Source organism: Odontomachus brunneus, unplaced genomic scaffold, assembly GCF_010583005.1.
Source record: "Odontomachus brunneus isolate Ranch 3 - 2012 unplaced genomic scaffold, Obru_v1 Obru_scaffold_218, whole genome shotgun sequence".
NCBI classification, from domain to species: Eukaryota; Metazoa; Arthropoda; class Insecta; order Hymenoptera; family Formicidae; genus Odontomachus; species Odontomachus brunneus.
In genome coordinates, this window is record NW_022639668.1 from 220,536 (window position 1) to 228,825 (window position 8,290).

Below are 8,290 nucleotides of genomic sequence, written 5' to 3' on the forward strand. Positions count from 1 at the left end.
AATCCCGCGTGTGACAGATCTAATTGGGCGGACTGTATCGTGAACGCGAGTGTTGTGACAGACGCGAGTCGCGTCGGTTTTTGCTCCGGTTCTTGCGTCGGTTCGACAGCGTCATGACGTACCGGGTGTTCCGTAGCGAGAAGTAAAAGTCTTCGCGTGTGTGGTGGTGAGCGGCGAGACCGATTAAGAGCGAGATAGCGATCCTTCGTGTAGGAATTAATTATCGTTTCGTGGATTGAGGTGTTTTGGAAACGAGTTCGATCGCGATGCCGGGAATAGGCGACGTTGACGAGTGGTTGATAGAGTTGTCGCTGGAGAGACTCCAAGACGAGGCGATCGCGCGAGGCCTGGTGGCCACAGAGACTCTCTAGGCTCTTAGAAATCGTATCGCGCGGTAAGAGCGTGCGGGATGTCGAGATCCGCCTCCGCCGTCGCCAGCGCAGGATGCGATCGGTCCCGACTTTAAGTCTGTTGAAGACTGAAGTTTGGTCGACGACGGGACTCGCGGAGAGGCGCGAGAATTACCGAGTCCAGTAGAACTGGACCAAACTTTACCGGACCCCCGCATAGCGGGGTCATTACCGACAAAAGCGGATACGTTTTTGAGACCGCCCTCTCGCGCCCCGTCGTCTTCTAACGTTCCGCTACCGTCTATCGTTCCGCCATCGTCGCAAAACTACAGGCCTTCGCACCCGACGTGGTCTCCGCGGGACATACCATCTGCTTTCGTACCGTCGTCCGCGTTTCGTCTACCCTCGCGCGAGTACGAAGCACTCACCGGTGTGCGCTATTTGTCGGCCAGCGACGCATACAATACTATGCGTCGCTGGAACATAAACTTTTCGGGAGCGCGTGGTAGTGACGTGTAAACCTTCCTTATTAGAATCCAGGAGGGCCGCGAACTCGTGCCGATTAAAGACGAATATCTGCTCAAATGTTTGCCGTTTTTCCTTACCGGGATGCAATCGCGTTGCAATAGTTCCGCACGAAAAGAGAGCGTTGGTTGACGTGGGGAGATTTCGCGAGGGCGTTCCGAGCGCGATTTGGAGACCCGGATTTCCAATTCGCGCTACGAGATAAAATAATGCGTCGAACGCAAGGGGAGCACGAGCCGGTCGCGGACTATCTTACCTGCATGCTGGAGCTGTTCGATTGCCTTAATCCGGCATGGAGTGAGGTGGAACAATTAAACTACGCCCATCGGAACATGTTGCCGCGACTGCCGATCTCCGTACACCGAGATGACTTCGCGGATTTCGACACGCTAGAGAGACTCGCGACGAGGGTGAAACGCAGCTACACCGCTGCGAGTCAATATCGTGCGCCGTCACCACCAGAGCGTTCGGTGTGTCCCGACCTAGAGTATCGGCCGCCACCTTGTTCCGCGAGGCCGTCGACGACCATGACGGATGTGTCGGATTTCCGATCGAGGGGATCGGAAATCTTTAGTGGGGGGGGGAGCGTCCGCGCAACGCTGAGGCGACGCGTCGTCCGATGAGGGCGACCCGCAGACTCCCGCAAGGGCGACCCAGCAACCAGCCGCCCAAACGGTGAATGCGGGGGCGGGGGCGAGAACCGGGGCCTCGCGGGAAACGGCAGACGCCTACCTCGCGACCGGCTTCGCGAAGCAGTTCGGCAAAATGCTGGAACTGCGACGCGACAGGTCATTTCGCGCGCGATTGCGGCGAAGCTCCGCGCGTACACTGTTATCGTTGTGGTCACAGCAAACGGTGCGGACGTGTCCCCGGTGTTCGGGAAACGGGGGAAGAAGGCAGTAGACAGGGTACCTGCGCCTTCTCCCGATCCCGAGACCCCCACAAAAGAGATAGACGGATCATTTGGAGCGCGTCAGGTGGGTGGGGGTGCGTCCTTGCAATACATAGAATTTTTTGTTAGTGGAAATTGTCTTCTCGGACTGCTCGATACCGGTTCGCATAGAACCATTTTTGATGATGAGGGTATCGAGCTGGTCCGAGAATTAGGGCTGCCGATTACGCGCGGCGAAGATTCTCGCATCCGCTTAGCGGATGGATCTTTGGTGTCGCTGTGCGGGTCGGCAGAGATAGTTATCGAATTGTAGGGACAAGCACACTCTCTTACCGTCGGGCTTTTACCGAATCTCGCGGTACCGATTATTCTCGGTATGGACTTTCTCGCTCAGTTTGAAATGATTGTCGATTTTTCGAGGAGCGAGTGGTCTTTCGCGAGTGACGCTTTGATCGGCTATCTCTTTCACAACGAGCGCGGTCAAGAAAAAATCTGTTTTGGGGTCTCGGAGTTGTCGCGTTCCGAAAACATAGAATTAGAATAATTTTTAGCACAGACTATACCGTCCGCTACCGAGAGTCCCGGCGTAACGTCGCGTACGGAACATCGTATCGACGTCGGGACTCACGCGTCGATTAGGCAGCGTTGCTACTTAGTGTCGCCTAAGGTTCAGGAGGCGATTCGTGGGGAGGTTGATAAAATGTTGGCAACCGGAATCATAGAACCATCGGCCAGCGAGTGGTCAAATCCGATAGAAATGGTTAAGAAACCAAACGGCAAATACCGCTTTTGTATTGACTTTCGGAAAGTATATATATATCGAAGACGCGTACCCGTTACCGAATGACGGGCATATTAGATAAATTACGTGCCGCCCGTTATATATCGACAATTGATCTGAGTCAAGCGTACTTTCAGATCCCGTTCGCGAAAGAAAACCGCGAAATTACCGCATTCTCGGTACCGGGTAAAGGTCACTACCATTTTATGCGTATGCCATACGGGTTATCGGAAGCTTCAGCTACATTTCAACGACTGTTAGATCGGCTGATCGGTCCGGAAATGAAGCCCCACGCATTCGTTTACTTAGACGATATCGTGGTAATGACTTCGACGTTTCAAGAAAACCTGAAATGGTTATCGCGCGTTTTTTAGAAAATTAATGCCGCAGGTCTTACAGTCAATTCCGAGAAGTGTGAATTCTGCCGTTCGGAGGTCAGGTATCTGGGATTATTAGTGCATCGCGAAGGGTTAAAGGTAGATAACGAGAAAGTACAGCCGCTTCTCGAATACCCGGTCCCTACCAATCTCAAGCAACACCGCCGCTTTCTGGGTATGGCGTCATGGTATAGGAGATTTCTAACAAATTTCGCGACAATTAGTGAACCACTCACACGCTTATTACGGAAAGGCCAGCGGTGGGAGTGGCAAACCGACCAGAATACCGCTTTTGAGAAAATTAGAGAAGATTTGACCACTACGCCGGTTCTATCGTGCCAAAATTTTGAAGTACCGTTCGTATTGCAAACAGATGCTAGTACCGTGGGTCTGGGAACTGTGCTGACGCAGACTATTAACGACGTCGAGCGCGTCATACCATACGCCAGTCGAGGCCTCACGGACGCGGAAAGAAAATACGACCGAACTGGAATGTCTGACTGTCGTGTGGGTTATAAAAAAGTATCGGCCATATCTTGAAGGTTACCGATTCACTGTGATTACCGATCACAGTAGTTTAAGATGGTTGCACAACCTCAGTAATCCCACGGATCGTCTCGCACGTTGGGTCTTAGAATTACTGGATAATTACTACGAGATAGTGCATCGAAAGCTCTACATCACGTTCCCAATGCACTGTCCCGTATGTATGAGGACGTCTCCGAGACCCCGTTAGCGGCCATAACGACGAGGGACGGACGAGACGCGGATACGATTATTAGCGATACGACCGACGAGTGGTACCGGAAACGGTTTCGCGAGGTATCGAGCGACCCGAAGCGATTTCCGACATGGTGAATTATCGAAGATCGCTTATAATTTTTATGTCCGACCAAAATCATTTCCGACTTAGTGGAGGATCTTGACAGATGAAAGTGGGTATTGCCGCGGGAACTACATAAGGTAGTGCTCGAGAAATCTCACGACCATACGCAAGCCGGTCATTTAGGCATTGAGAAAACCTACCATCGTCTCGCTGTAACCTACTATTGGCCGAAAATATATCGGAAGGTGGTCGAATATGTGAAGAAGTGTGACGTCTGTCAGAGGACGAAGTTGGACCAGCAGGCCCCCGCAGGCCTAATGGGGCAGCGCGTTATTGAGACACCATGGACTATGTTGGCTGCTGATATAATGGGCCCGTTGCCGCGTAGCAAGGCCGGATACTCGTACCTTTTAGTGATACAGGATCTTTTTACGAAGTGGATCGAGTGCCATGCCTTGCGAAGCGCGAACGGAAAGCTCATTCGGGCAGCTCTCGAAGAACTCGTACTCTCGCACTGGGGCACACCAAAAGTCCTTCTGACAACGGTACCGAATTCATCAACAAGACGATTGAGGATTTCGCAAAAGAAAACAATATCCATCATACTACCGTTCCGCCGTACCATCCGCAAACGAATCCGGTCGAGAGAGTGAATCGAGTTTTAAAAACAATGATAGTAGCTTTTCTCGACCGGGATCATAGGTAATGGGATGCGCATCTCTCGGATTTTCGTTTCGCTTATAATACGGCGAAACACTCTTCGCTCGGTACCTCAGCTGCCTTTTTGAATCTCGGTCGTGAGCTTACGCCGTCTCGATCGCTGCAAGACGAACGACGAGAGGATATCGTTGTCGAACCACAAGACCCATCGCGATGTTCGGAACGCCTGAAAAAGCTCGCGAGCTTACAGGTGTGGGTTTCCGACAATATCGAATTAGCGTACCTTAAATGCCAGCGGCAGTCCGCTTACTATAATTTAAGGAGACGCCCTGCTAAATACAAAGTGGGAGAGTTGGTCCTAAAGCGACAGCATGTTCTGTCGTCGGCAGCTTAGAACACTGCCGCCAAATTAGCCCCGAAATTCCACGGGCCCTTCAAGATAACAAAAATGAGGTCGGCGGTCGTGTGTGAGCTCGCGCGGCTAGACGGCAACGCAATCGGCAAAGTCCACGTAAAGGACATTAAGCCTTACGTGGAGCCGACGGCAGAATAGTGCTGAGTATCGTTACCGACTCGTGTTGTTGTTTATTTATTGGTGGCACATCGGCAGCCCAGTGTTAAGAGCAATACACTGGGTGACGAAAAGAACTCGAACTATTTGGTGGCGAAATTTATCGTATCGTTAGTGTCATTTTATGGGTATTTGGTGTCGAAAATTTATTATTATTTGGTGTCGAAAAATTCATTATTTGGTGTCGGAAAATATATTTGGTGTCGGAAATTATTAATAGCTGGTGTCGGAGATTTGTTATTATTTAGTGATAATTTATTATGTGTCGTGGTGTCATTTCGCGCCAGGCAATTCCCGACCGTGTGTATCGACGTCGTATGAAATGTTTAGTATCGGAACCTATCAGGACGTTGGTGCCGATAAATATCGCTTTCGTTTGTTTTGTGTGGGAACAATTACCGTTTGTCTGGTGTCTCGAGGCTGCAATACCTGGTGTTGACGAATCTCGTTATTTTGGTGTCCACACAATGGGGTTTCGCGTGAGGAGATGATATATACCGGGTGTCGGGAAAGCCGAAGAGGCAAACGTCCACTAAACCAGGCGAAAAATTGTTCTTGGCATAGTATACACACACGGGACGGGATGGCCAAGTCAGAGACCGAGAGGCGGTGGACGAGATTCCGCAGGCGCTACAAGGCCGTCTTTCTTAATATCATCCGAGAACATCCAGGGTTCTGGTAGGGGCCCCACGATATGTGGCAAGGCCACCTGGAAGAGACCACGACCACCCATGGGGCAGTCGTCCGGGAGATCCCTCCCATATTCGACGCATCAACTCAGACGGAGGAGAAACCCAGGTCGAGACCCAGACAGAGGGGTTCTGGGATCTGCTGGACGACCTGATGGTTGCCGCCAAAGACCGGATGGGCAGCGAGCGATCCTCCGCGAACCCGGCCGCCACCCACGGGAGCTCTCAGGAACCCTCATACAAGGAGCCACCCTGCAGCACCGCCCGACCGACGTCCCGTCACCGAGCAGAGGCGTGCTGGAATTGTGGGAGTAAGGGACACCGATATTCCGGATGCCCTCGGCGATCGGAAGAATTTTGTTACCGGTGCGGTGCCAAGGGGACGACTTGGCGGGAGTGTCGGCAGTGTCGAGATGAGGAGCGGGGAGACAACTCCTCGTCCTATAAGAAGGGGCGCCCCAGCCGTGAGTCACGCGGGAGTGCCTAAGGACGGCGGGACAAGTGGGGACCTGGTGACGAGCAAGCACTTTGTTTTTTTTTCCTTTGGTTTTTTCTTCTTCATAGGACTTGATGCACATCATTTCCTCTTATCGTTGAGGTGGTGAAAAGTTTTCACTCCCGCCAGAGCCGAAAACTACGTGCCGCGTAGTTTCGTCGGCCAGTTTTGATTAGTTTTTATTATTTTCGTTTCATTATATCGATTTCCGTTTCGCTGCCGTAGTATCGCTGTAGACTGCTATCGCCAGCGCGGAATCCAATAAAGAGAATTTTTTTTGTGATGAACGGTGTTAAGTCTGGGTTAGGTACCATAACGTCCCACTCTCCTCACTTTATTTCCTGTTTCCGGGGGCCGAAGAAAAGCGGAGGGAGAGAGGCAAATACCGAAGAGGGAGGAAATACCCCTCAGAAAGCAACCACGACGCAGGTACGAGGTTCGGGACGATAAGAAGAGATAGAGACCGACTCCGAGATATGCGGGAGTCCAAAACTGAGTAAACGAATAAGAGGTCGGGGACTCTAAACATCCACCCCGGACCTCCGGTTCTCCCCGGGGATGGGTGACGTGACGGCCGGATGCGCTCATCACAAGGCCAAGGAGGCTCCGTTCGTGCGATTTTTGTGCATACTGGGGGAGAGGGAGGGTTGCCTAGCGCTCCCGGATTCTTTTTCGCGACTAGAGCCGACGATTTTCCACGGTCTTATCGAGCGTAGATAGGTTAATTGGCAAAGCGAATGCGGCCCCGCAAGAGGGATGGTCAGCGCGTCCCGAGAAAATGTGCCCCAACTCACCTCGCCGATCACGAAGGGAAGAGACCACAGGACACCGAGGGAACAGGAAGAAGGAAGAAATGTTATCGGCCTCAGGGAAAGTCGCCGTTTAAATGGTACGTGGATAATAGCACTTTAACTCTCTTTACATAAGAACGTGTTACCGTTCCGATTTCGGCTGCCGCTGGCGATGTTTGTTTACAGCACGCTGCTAGACGCGGGAAGGAGAGGTGCGAAGCAGACCCGCAACAGCTGACGATGATTGACAACCAAGCAGGTGCCGCGGAAACAAGGAGATCCCGGCGAGGCAGGATAGAGAGAGAAAGATAGAGAGAGAAAGAGAGGGAAACTAGCCGAAAAGAGAACAAAAGCAAGAGCAACCCGGAAAAAGAGAGACTTGAGCCCGGAAACTTGAGAACTGTTCGTGATCGAGTTTGACGAAATCAGAGCGTACCGACCGGAATCTCGACCTTTTCGCAATCGTCTCGTTAACGCGGTCTACCGAGGACGAAATTTTATCGTGTGAAATCTCGGCAGCGAGTGACCGATCTCCGATCCGAGCGAGTCATGGAGTACGTCCACGGAGTGGCAGTAGCGGGGACTGAGGCGACCACCACAGTACGAGACTGCAGGCCCGGAGTGGAGGCGAGGAAGTGTCCGACCTTTTGTAAGACCTCCCATTTGTTTGCGTACTACCGTAGTAAAACTATCGTACCGGGAATGTCGCATGCGGAGTGGTCACGCGAAAACCATATGAGAAACCCGAGCAGGGGCGAGTAAGATCCTTTACCGAAAGATAGAAAGACGCACTTGAAGTGCCTGTACCGAAATAATAAAGATATTTGTCAAAAGTACGGTTGCATCTTTCCTCGGCCTTCCGCCCTCAACGATAAAACTCACCCCTCCTCCGACTCAAATTACAAGAGAGCTACCGGTCCTGCGAGATTCCCAATCTATCGTTGAACGATTCTTGCGTCTGATTTTGGTGGAACATAATTGGTGAGAAGGTGCGGCCTTACCGCACTTAGAGCTCAACTTTGCGTTAGTGCTAACGAGGTGAGATTCGGGAATCGCGGAGGTTTGCCGACGCGGCGAACAGGGAACTGTCCGCCTAAGTAATAATAAAAGTCATCGCACACGTAACAAACATGTTCGTCGTAATTTCCTACTCAACAATGCAACTGTTATATAACACACGCGAAGATACGGCGGGTGCAATAGAACCTCCCATCCAAGCTCTCGGAGCTTCTGGCGCGTCGTTAATGATGTGTGCGGCCTGGCGTTGTCTTGATAGAACACAACACTCTTCCTATTGGCCAATTCTGGCCGCTTCTGTTCGATCGCCTGCTT